Source organism: Vulpes vulpes, chromosome 7, assembly GCF_048418805.1.
Source record: "Vulpes vulpes isolate BD-2025 chromosome 7, VulVul3, whole genome shotgun sequence".
NCBI lineage: Eukaryota > Metazoa > Chordata > Mammalia > Carnivora > Canidae > Vulpes > Vulpes vulpes.
In genome coordinates this window covers 71,407,781-71,419,914 of record NC_132786.1, presented here as the reverse complement: position 1 = coordinate 71,419,914, position 12,134 = coordinate 71,407,781, and the positions used below count along the sequence as shown (strand labels likewise).

Sequence of the window (12,134 nt, the reverse complement as noted above, 5' to 3'; positions counted from 1 at the left end):
AATTCCAGCCCCACGTAGGGTGTAGAGATTACTTAAAATCTTAAAATAAATAAAAGTATGCTTCTTCGGATAAATGCTTGAAAGTAGCCATAGGCTTTATTTCAGAAATGTCTAGCTCCTGGGCTTCTGTTCCAGGAGTTGGTATGTTGGCAAGTGGATGGTCTTCAATGGGAGCTTCTAATTTCATATCTAATTCAGGAAAGGTGTGTCTGAATTTCAGCCACACACGCGCTCAACCTCTCTTTCCACTGTCCTCTGCACGTCTTCTTAAGGCACTTTTACAGATTAAAGAGACGGAAGTGTTTCTTTTCATTATGAATTTGCTTATGAAGTGTTTTCCAAAAGAGATGAAAAGAATCTGTTGGTGTCTCAGGGGACATCCTTTGATTGTGCAGCACTGGAGTTTTGGTATAGTTTTAAAATATTTTCTTATTGTTAGATTTTCCGTGTGTGGTGGGCTATTCTTTTGCAAACCCAGAGAGGCCACAGAGTCTGGGGATGGAGGACGCAGTAGGAGATGCCAAATTGGATTAATGACCCGAGACCAGCAGGGACTGGGGGAGACTGAGTCTAGGCCTGGCTCCTTTTTGTCTAGGCAAATGGACACATGGGGAGCCCTTCCAATATGAAACCCAAAAGCCTTTTGTTCTGGGAAATTGTTTCCTGTTTTGTCCGTTCTGTGGCTTTTAAGGATTTCCTTCCTTCTTTCTTCTCTGCTCTCTTTCTTTATAGAATACTGTTCTTCAAATTTGGACCTCCCTCAACTGACTTCAATGCCCTTTACCGTTTTTTTCTCTCACATGTTCCAATGCATTGCCTTTTCGGTTTAACTTTAGTTTAGAATTCCTTGCTTGCGTTTTTCAAGTTTTATACTGCCCTTTTTTTTTTCCATTTTGACAATCACATTTTTACTGAATCCTCTTTGTTATTCTGCAATGCCCCCTTTTTGTGGGACTCTGTTTTAGCTTCAAGGATTGAATATCCTCTAAAATCTTCCTGAAGATACTAACTGGTCTTTTGTAGTTCTAGAGTGCATTTTGTTATTTGTTTCCTGTGGGGACTATTTTTCCCATATTATTCTGGTCTTTCTCTTCTATATTATATATTTTTCTCAGAGTTTGTGATCTTTGCCTGGCTTTCCATTTTGTCTTGAAAATATCCATGCCAGTAGTCTCTCTCTGTAAAAGTAAAAGGCTTAACACATATGTATTGATCTCCAAAAATGTTTGTGTGAGTTTTTCACCACTCATGTTCACTGTCCTTTTGTTCCTGAAGACGACGTTCTAGATAACTCTTTGGAGTCCTCTCACCCAAGCAGAGCGTTTTTTAGCTCTTATAAATCGCCCCCCTTGACACATCTGTGTGTCCCAGAGCAGTCTGGATACCGGGACAGCTGGCCGTGTGGCTTACACACTCTTGGTCAGCAGCTAACAGCTCTGTTCACCCACAGGCAGGGGTTGCACCCCACCAGCATCCATCCAAACTCTATGACCCCATCATTTTTAGTTCCTGGTTGTTCTGGTGGTTCTTGAAAAGCGCACCTGGTTCATTTGCCTCCTGGATGAAAGTAGTTTCCTCTGCTCCAAAGAGTCCATCTCATTCGGAGTCCAGACTGAAGACATGTCATGCCAAGTCCAGAGGGAAAGTCTTTCCCAGAACAAGCTGCAGTCCTGTCTCTACACTGATGTTGTTAGTGAGCCCTCTTGCTCAACCTTAGACCCCAGCAATTAAAAGCAAATATAGACAAGCCTGCTTAACTAGTGCTCTAACTGAAACCCACGGTGCCTATTTCTTATCGCACTTTCTTGAGGCATCCATGAAACTGTTTTGCAATGACCAGAGCATCCCAACCGCCAGAGCAGAAAAATCCTGATAGCCACGGAATGCCTAGAAGACCACACCCCACACTTTGTCCCCTTCCCTGCCCATGATCCTGAACACAAACCACCCCCCACCCACAATCACATGCTCCCTGCCTCTTGCACACCCCAACCATACCCTCTTGAACCTCTCAAAAACTCTGGGTGTCCAGCTTGACGGCAGAGAGGCCACTTATTAAGGCTTGAGCCTGTCACCTGCCACGGCTGCTGGCACTCAAAATAAATTTCCCCCTTTCTCTTCTCCAAACCCTCCTCTCTTCAGTTATTGGCGTCTCTGGCGATAACTTTATCCAAATTTGCATCCTGGCAAACCAAGGCAGGAGCTATGCTTTGGTTTGCCTGGTGCCCCGGGGACTGCCAGGGACAGGGCAGTCGGCAGCAGTGCGCCAGGGCTCTCTGACTCGTTTCCTGAGTTAGCAGTGGGGCTAGGTGGTTCAGTAACAACATAAGGTGATTGTTTCAGGGCACATCCCACCCCTTTGTATTTCAATCTCACTGGAGGTGAAGGGTTACATTCTTAGAAGAGCCTGATTTGGGGGGGAAGAAAGATTAAGGAAAAAGGGGGGTGGTGAATAAAAGCCATAAGTATGAGAAATACCAGCACAATTTACACATGGCTGATTGGTATTTTTTCATCCAGGATAATTCTGGATTATAATTCCCCTTACCTGGATTATTAGATTCAGGCAAATCTGTTTATATCTGAAAGGCTTAAAAGGCATAAACCTTCCATTACTTTGTAGCTGAATTACAACAGAAATATGGATGAACTAGGAATCCTCATTTCGGTTTCAAAACAGAAAAAGGTCCTAAATGATTATGCATCCTAATCTGGCAAGTGAAATTGGATGAATGCCAAGGGTTTCCATCTGAGAAGATGAGCAGTTAGGTGAGAAATACTCCAGGCTTTTATGATACGAATCTCCCTGTTGGGGTAAAAATGATAATGGGGGTTCTAAATCGTGGTATTAACCCTTTTATAACTAGTGATAGCATACATGTATGCATCTGTTCTGCAATTATTGTGCTGTTCTATATCTATCCTTAAAAGGCTTTAAAGCATTTGCAAGAATCTGATATATTAGATGTAAAAATTTAAGTTGTAATCAACATTTAAATATCTAGGGAACTCTTATTTTTTCTATTCATATGTTTTTAAATTTATTAAGTGAATGAGTACTTAGAGAATTTTTTAAAAAGATTTACTTATTTATTTGAGAGAGAGAGAGAGAGCATGCTTGGGAGGGAAAGAGGGGGAAGGGAGAGAGAGGGAGAGAAGCAGACTTCCTGCTGAGCACAGAGCCCCACGCAGGGCTTGATCCCATGACACTGAGATCATGACCTGAGCCAAAATCAAGAGTTGGAAACTCAACCAACTGAGCTACCCAGGCGCCCCTGATTTTCTTTACTTTTTCTTTTTTTTTTTTCTTTAAGTAGGCTCCACACCCAACATGAGGCTTGAACTTATGACCCTGAGACCAAGAGGTGCCTGCTTCACCAACTGAGCCAGCCAGGAGCCCCAATACTTGGAGGAATTTTAAATGTTTGCAACATAATACATAGATTTTGCAGGATAATAAAAATGGATATTATATAAATCACTACTAATAAAATGCATTCCTCAGTTACAGAAGTATCTCTCCCTCCTCCAATCTCTGCATATTCTGCTGTGAAAGCTCCTCTGATCACACCTCACCTTTTACATTGTTTTGCTATAAGGAGAGAATTCCATGCATGGAGGGCAAGATCAGAGTCAGAGTGATAAATTCTGTCTCATTATAAAACCCTTTACATGGCTCTGTTGCTCTGTATTTCACCTTAAACTCTTCTTAGATGGCAATTTCTTCAGCATCTTGGAATTCTTTCTAGAAACACAGAATGGAGAGTGTCCAAAAACAACTTTTAATATCCACTTTTAATATCCACCCCCCACCAATAGTAATATTTGATGCATCTGTTATTAATATTTTAAATAAAATATTTAAAATAAATATTTTATTTATTTAAAAATAAATCATATGGTGGCTTCTGGGTGGCTCAGTGGTTGAGCATCTGCCCTAGCCTCAGGTCATGATCCCAGGGTCCTGGGATCAGTCCCACATTGGGCTCCTTGCAGGGAGCCTGCTTCTCCCTCTGACTACATCTCTGCTTCTGTGTGCCTCTCATGAATGAATAAATAAATCTTAAAAAAATTAAAAATTAAATAAATTATATGATCTCTATATTATCTCTCTTCACAAAAGTAAAACAAATGACAAGAACCCCAAACAATTCTAAGGTAGAAAAATTTTAAACCTGATTAATAATTGAAGTTAGTTTGGACTCAGAAAGATCATATGTGCTCAAAGTAAGTTTAGATGAAAGGGAACATATGGATGGATCCACACTAACAATACTGATTAATACGTTTGGATGCTTGCTCTGTGCAAGCTTTATTTGGCATCTTGTTTGAGCCTAGCTAGGTGGGTACCACTGTGGTTCACATTTTGCAAATGGGGAACTTACCTGCCAAGAAGGTGGTAGTTGCTCATATTTACATGGACTTAGACCTTCTATTGGTCAAGTGTAAAGTAATTTATTTTTTAAACTTCTATTTGCCTATTATCTGGTAAAACAGTACAATTCTTAAATATGAATAAGAAAGTGTTGAATAGGAAGTTCATCATTATCAGGGTGCCCAGGGATAGTAAATTATAATGGCATAAAGCAAATGTCACTAACAAAGAGCTGACTTTTCTATTTTGGGCACAATTTTATTTAGGTAATGATGGCCTTTGTAGCCTAGGATAGAAAGCATCTGGCTTTATGCCCAGAACTTGCCAAGGTTTCAAGTATTAGAAGAAAAATTATAGTTTAGGTTAATTGGGGATCTTGGCTGGTTGCCTCAGCTTATGTAGCTTCTGTACTGAAAAAGTGGGGGAGGAGTGAGTTGGGTTCTGTTCCACCCCCTTCGTTTAGTAAAAGGAATGTTTAAGGAGAAGGTAAAGGGATGATGTTCATCCCCCCAAAAAAGTACATATTATTAAAATTAGTCAAAATCAGGATCTCAGGCAGCAGGACTCTGGAGGGACCTAGGCAAGCTGCAAGGGACCCTAGAAGAAGCAGGAGGGAGGCTGGCAGAGCAGAGGCTGTTGGGGTAGGAGGTACTGTAGTGGCTGGGAGTTGTCTCAGCTCACTCCTGGGCACAGAGGTGAAGCAAAGAGGCCTCCTCTCCCTGAGATTGACAGTTTAAAGGCCCAGAGGAGAATGCCACTGATGGAAGACACCTCCCCTCACCCAATGCAGGTATCAACTGGATTTACAAGGTGAACACTTCCAGTATTATTAGCCCCGAACACAGAGTAAATTTGAAGTAGTTAAACCCTGGGAATCATATGGGCAGGGACCCAACCATCCTCAGCAAATCTTAGTCAAAAATACATTATAAGTACAACCAGGTCCAAGCGAAAAGCTAAATACCTGGTGGGTCTCTATGTTTTCCCAAGTAAATAAATAGAGAAAAATGAAAGGAAGAATGAAAGAGCAAGAGAGCAAGAGAGAAAAAGGAAGAAAAAGAAAGCCCTTATTTGTCTCTTTTACCCATTTCTTTCTTTTCTTTTTTTTTTTTTTAAGATTCATTTATTTATTTTAGAGAGAGGGGGGAGAGAAAGTGCAAGGAGAGGGAGGGGCAGAGGGAGAGGGAGAGAGAATCCTTGAGCAGACTCCCTGCCCACCGTGGAGCCCCACGAGGAACCCCCCATGGGGCTGGATCCCAGGACCCTGAGATCATGGCCTGAGCTGAAGTCAAGAGTTGGATGCTCAGCCAACTGAGCCACCCAGGCGCCCCCACCTTTTGTCCATCTATGTGTGAACGCTCCTATCACAGCAGATTTCAAACTATCAATGTGAAGTCACTGCCCAGGGAGTTGAGAGGAATGCACAGAACTGGCTCTCATAGGTCAGTATCTATTGCCCGCAGTGGGACCCTGGGTCTGCCCTACACTTAGGAATCTGATTGATCCTTATCCATAAAGCAGAGACAACTATAATAAGGTGTCTCTGTGTCCCTCCTCCACTGATTATGCATTCATTATAGAATCCAAAACTGGAGCTTGATGTGCTTTAGAAATTTGGATGTTTACACAAAACTTTCTATAAATATTGCAAAATTATTTGGTTGTTTTATATTAAATAAAACCCTCCAGGCAGACTTTCAAATATGTCTGAAAATTACTTGTAAAGCTACTAGGAGGATAACAAAATGTAATTTAAATATAATTTTACTACTAAAATGTGTTAATTAAAATATGCTAATGTCTTTTGAGTTGTTCTTGTGGAATATAAACAATGTTTTAAAGCTATATACCTACAAAAATTGTGCCAAATGACATTTCTGGGTCAAAAGTTCTAAAAATCTCTGATAATTCTAGTTATTAATTTAGTCACAGTCGCTGATATCTTTAGAGTTAATACAACATTGAGACAAATATTTATGTGAAGACCCTATAAAAATTAGAGTTCCAACATTACAGCTACTTCTCGTAAAAGAAAAATATGAATTTTTCTTGAAAAAAGACCAATTCCCATAAAAATAGTTAAAGGAGAGTGAAAGCTGCGGAATTGCAATTTCGGTTTTTCTCATTATCCCTGCTACCTCCTTCCACCCATTTATCCTCATCCTTCTCGGCTCTGCCCCAACCTCAGAGTTAGATCCACGTGGAGTTTATCACTCAGCTCCTTGCCTTTGGCTTCTAGTTGAGTTTGGCAAATGGGAGGCTAGAAATTAGAGGGCAGGAGAGATAAGTCAGGATATTCTTCCCCCTTCCTTCTTGGCTTTCAAGTCCCATCTTGGGCAATAACTGGATCCTTCCAGGAAAAAGCAGTTCCAGGAAGCCTGGCTGGCTTGATCAGAAGAGCATGCAACTCTTGATCTTGGGATTGAGAGTTCAAGTGCCAGGTTTGGTATAGCAATTACTTAAATAAAAACTTTAGAAGAAAACCAAAAGAATTCCCACTGGGCAGTACTTGCTCCCCAGTGACACCATTTTCTCCCTTTGTCTCTTCCATTTAAGGGGTTTTAGTGTCTCCATTGCTGCGAGTCTCGGGGTCCCCGGCCCTTGCATGTTTTATTCTCCAAACTCTGCCCACACCTCTAAAATCCTGCCCTCATTAAGTAAAATCTCTTCATCTGAACCAGCTGGAGTGAGTTCTTTCTGCTGGGATCCTGCCTTGATACATTCACGTTGGATTTTTTCAGTTGTATTTTCTACAAGCAATTAGGGCTTGTGTTCTCTGTCCTGCCCGCCATGGGGAGATTGATCTAGAGCCTTGAACAGCATGGGCATTAGCCAATCAAACCAGACGCTGGCTTGTGTGTTGTTTTAGTGTATTTCTGGGTGAATATTAGCCCCTTTTGGTACAATGAACCCTAATTCCAATCTATCAGAATTAAAAGGAAAGAAAACATAACTGATGAGATCTAAAAATAAAATGCATTAGCCAACTCTGCAGCCAAGGCAATGGCCTTCAATTCTTTATTCTGTTATTTCCTACTTGACATGATTTTCTTAGTGAAGGCAACTTTCATTCTGCTCTGAGATGGGGCAAATGTAGGAGCCCAGGCCCAGAAGTGGAAAAAAAGATCCTAAAGCAGTGGTACCCAAACTTCTGTGTGCATCATAGTAATCTAGAGAACTAGTTAAGGACAGGGACTGCTGGGCCTGTCCCCAGCACTTCAGAGTCCATATGTGGTAAAATAAATACACCTGGTCATTGTCTCTTGGTTCCCAGCACAGAGCTCCTAAAATTTTCAGAAAAACTTGAATGATAGGAGTGTCTTTTGTTATTTATAAGGAGCCCCTCCAGAACACACCCGAGTTTATGCTAATGAAACAATGTGGGGCCCCTCCATAGCCTCAGGACAGAGCTGGTCATCAAGATAACCTGGCATTTGAAGTTTGGACCTTTCAGCCCCACCCACCAACCTCTGAGAGGTGGGGGGAACTGGAGAATATTCTTTACAAAAACTCTAGAACAAGACTTGATGAGCTTCCGAATTGGTGACCTCATCCCCAAGCTAGGAGTGCTTGTGTGGCACACCCCAGTATTCCATGGGGACAGAAGCTGTGTGCTCGGGATGCTTCCAGAATTCACCCTATATACCTCTTTCATTTGGCTTGTTATCTTGTGTCCTTTATAATATTCTAGGTAATAAGTTGGTTAAAGTAAGTAAATGTTTCCCTGAGCTTTGTGAGCAATTCTAGCAAATTCACAAACCCTAGGAGGGGGTTGTGGGAATCCTGATTTATAGCTTGTCGGTCAGAAGCACAGGTGACAGCTTGGCCTGGTGATTGGTGTCCCAGATCAGGGCAGTCTGGTAGGATGTGTGGAGGCCGAGAAAAATTAAGGCCATCCCACCTAAAGTATAGCATTAGCACAAGTACAGCCATCTTAGGCCCCTGTGAATAAGAGCTGAACTTTACGTGGGGGGCGGGGGGGGGGGGGACTGCAGAATGTCCTCAATGTCCTTGGCAGGGAATCCCATATCAGAAAGACAACAGAGCCCACGCCCATGGTAGAAAGTCCCATATTAGAATGAGAACAGAGCTCAATGCCCTTGAAAGCCCCATATCAGAATATAAACAGAACTTGAGAAATTCCTCCACCCCTTCTGAAAATCCCCTAGACCAGCCTATAAAAAACCCAGCTGTAACCCACTTTGGGGTCCAAGTCCCTGCTCCGCTGTGTCAGGTATACTTGGGCCCAAGCTTGAGCTTGCTAATAAACCCTTGTGTGCTTGCATCGGTGCCGGTTCCTCGGTGGTTTCTCGGATTTCCAATCTTGGGCACAACAGGATGGAGCCCTTATGCTGTGGAATCTGACACTATTTCTAGGTAGATGTAGTAGGGAGAACCTTTGCAAAAGAAACACAGAAAAAAATTAAACTTTCTTACAACTGACAAGTACTTGGGACAGGCAGAGTGGCCTTCCTCCAAGAACTCAACTGCCTCAATGTTAATACTTTGCTACAGGCAAAACTAGCTTGACATTAGCCAGACCTCTAGGATCCTGTAAGTCGTCTATAACATATAAAAATCCCTTTGGAAACATCCTTTATCTCTAACCCCCCCAGGAAATATGTTAGCAATCATCCTCCAAACATATGGCCCACTGATACACATCTGAAGGGTCTCATGACTAAGGGTTACTAGACAGCAGTAATGACCTTATCCTAACAGCAGCTAGCCCCTCGAGGTCCTGGAAATCTTGCTTCCAAATTCCTTAGAGACTTACACTCTCCCTAACCTCCTCCCAACCTGAAAGTATATAAGCAGTCACTCCTGACAACAGTACTGCAGCTGTCTGTCCACAGGTCCTTTCCTCGAGCCTTAATAAAACCACGTTTCTGCACCAAAGATGCCTCAGGAATTCTTTCCGGATTGTTTGCTCCTGAACCCCAACACATCACATCAGATGGTGCCAGAATTGAGTTAAGCTTCTGAGAGCTAAATCTTTTGATGGAAATAGAAAATACACTAGAGGGGTCTAAGGTGGGACCCAAGAATTTGCATTTTTAAAAAATAATCTCCACACCCAATGTGGGGCTCGAACTCATGACCCCAAGATTAAGAGGCACGTGCTCTATGGACTGATGGAAAGAACCAGCCAGGTGCACCCTGCCCCCTGAGAATTTGCATTTCTAATATGTTCCCAAGCAGTGTTGCTGCTGCTGCTGGTCCAGACACATTGGAGAACCACTGTAGTAAATATCTGGATGGTGTAACACATGGTTGTCTGGTGGTCCCTCAGATTATCCTTCTCCATTTACAGTTTATGCTGATGCTGTTTGCTTTTTTTTTTTAAGAGTTTATTTATTTATTCATAGAGACACAGAGAGAGAGAGAGAGAGGCAGAGACACAGGCATAAGGAGAAGCAGGCTCCACGCAGAGCCTGATGTGGGACTCGATCCAGGGTCTCCAGGATCACGCCCTGGGCTGCAGGCAGCGCTAAACCACTGCACCACCGGGGCTGCCCTGCTGCTGGCTGTTTATGAGAAAAGGAAAGATTACAAATCAGCCAAAACACATTGATTTGCCCTAAATATTAAGCACCTTTCTCCATACTTCTAACTCTCATGCCTTCTCTTGTGTGCAGGTTGCGAGAAACCCTGGGAAGAGGATTGTGGGAAAGTCTTGGGTTCTTTTTGAAACTTTCTAAAGCATTTTAGACAGTATATATATAACAGTATATAGTCTCTGGATATATAGATGCAAATTCTTGTAAAAAGAGCTAATTCATTTACAGTTACAAAGACATACTGAAATGATTCAGTTCCTAATTGGAACTTGTTTCCATGGTCTGTCAGAGAGAATGGGTCAGGCAATAATCAAGTAAACAATTTTTGTGTTTAACAACTCCTGTACTTGCTGCTCAGCCTCAAAGTGCAGGAGGAACTAAGAGAAGATACAGCATTTCAAAGACAAAGTGTCTGTGCCGTCACAACACCAGACAGAACCATGTCGAAGCCAGGTATTCAGAAATTCTGAGGCTTCATTTTATTGAGGAAAGAATTTAACATTCTGATATCACTGGGTTTAACACATGATAGTTAAGGTTGAATATACCAGGAAACTTAAGAAAGAAAACTGAAGCAAAGAAAAAACTCAGGCATATTAACTAAATCATAAACCCTTCAAGAATCTTCCCATTCAAAGTCAGCTCCCAGCTAGAGGAGACAAAGAAGGTCACAAGTTCTCCACCTGACTCAGACCACTGCCATCTTGGAAAATGCATTTTGTTGCTACCCCGTGACCTGGCCTATAGGGATTAGGATGTGCTCCTAGTGATAGTCCAATTGGACTGCCTGCCCGTTACTTAAAAGACATCACTTTAAATTGTCATCCCCTCCTAAACCACTCATATGATCACTGGCAGGTGGAAAGGAAGTCCTGAAGTTGAAGCATAATAGTGTCCCACGGGGGAGGCAGGTACAGGAGCAACCTTGGCACTAATGCACCTTCAGTGACTCCAAGGCAGGTAACTAAAGGCACTTTTGTACAGGGAGCAGTACTTTTCCAAAGCCCCTCCCCAACAGCTTGATGAGATGATGAGATTTTCTCCTTTTCTAGTAAGAGCTTTCAATGCAGCCACTATGCTCACTTCTGTCTGGACATATCCACCTAAATTCCCCCCCTTGATGTGATTATTAGCCAGTTCCCTTTACATACATATAAAAGCTTCTGCCTGCATGCCTGAAATAAACTCAGTGTGAGCTTCCCCTGCTGAACAGAAACTTATAAACACGTGCCTGCAGGAAAAAAACATGTATATTTTTCACTCTAAATGGAACAAATAGAGGAATAATGACTTGGATATTTTACTGCTGCTGCTGGCTATTCTATTTATATCCAGACAAGGCAGATTTATGAAATACATAGAGCCAGGTTCAAGGTTGGGTTTGAATTGGCATGTTCTGAATGGAGGCACTTTGCTGGTGTCTAACAGTCAAATCTCTGTCAAGTAGCTCTGATATCTGGAAACACTTACATAAGAGTTTTTCCCTCTAAAAGTACACTAGTGTTGCATTGCTGATGTCAGTATTCAGAAAAAAATGGGATTCTGTATGAAACGAAAATTTTTGGAATCTTTTCACTAAAGGAAGGCATTCGGCAGCTTTTTAAATTTTTTTAAAAAATTTTATTTATTTGAGAGACAGAGAACATGAGCAGGGGGGGAAAGCAGAGGGGAGAGGTAGATGCACACTCCCCACTGAGCAGGGAGCCCACCGTGGGGCTTGATCCCAGGACCCTGAGATCATGACCAGAGCTGAAGGTAGAATCTCAACAGACTGAGCCACCCAGGTGCCCCGGCCCTTTTAAGTAAGTTCTAAATAATATATCTGTAAATCTGAAGACAGTCTGGTTTCTGTTAAAATCTGTACCAGGCCAACTCTTCTAAAATTCTTCAGTTTTCTGGTCAGGAAGTTCTGTCCACCACACATTTCAGCTGGCAGTATCAGGACAAAGATACTTTTTGGAAAGTGTCTACATGCGTCTGATTGAATAACTTAGCTGCCATGATATCCATTCAAACTAGCAGTTTTTTTTTTTTTTTTTTTTTTTAATGTCATGTACTCATTTTAAGTTGCAAGTAGTGTTGGTAGATTCTGGTGCGCATGCTTGTATCATTTCAGTACCCAAAAAAAGAAAAGGGGTGGGGTGCCTGGGTGGCTCTGTTGGTTGAGTGTCTGTCTTCTGCTCAGGTCATGATCTTGG

At 42.1% G+C, this 12,134-nt stretch overlaps 1 long non-coding RNA gene across 1 annotated transcript in view; it reads right to left on the bottom strand.

Annotated features, from left to right (window-relative positions):
• Nucleotides 1-12,134, bottom strand: part of LOC112929002 (uncharacterized) — a 122,529-nt gene that overhangs the window by 87,120 nt on the left and 23,275 nt on the right. The window lies entirely within an intron of this gene.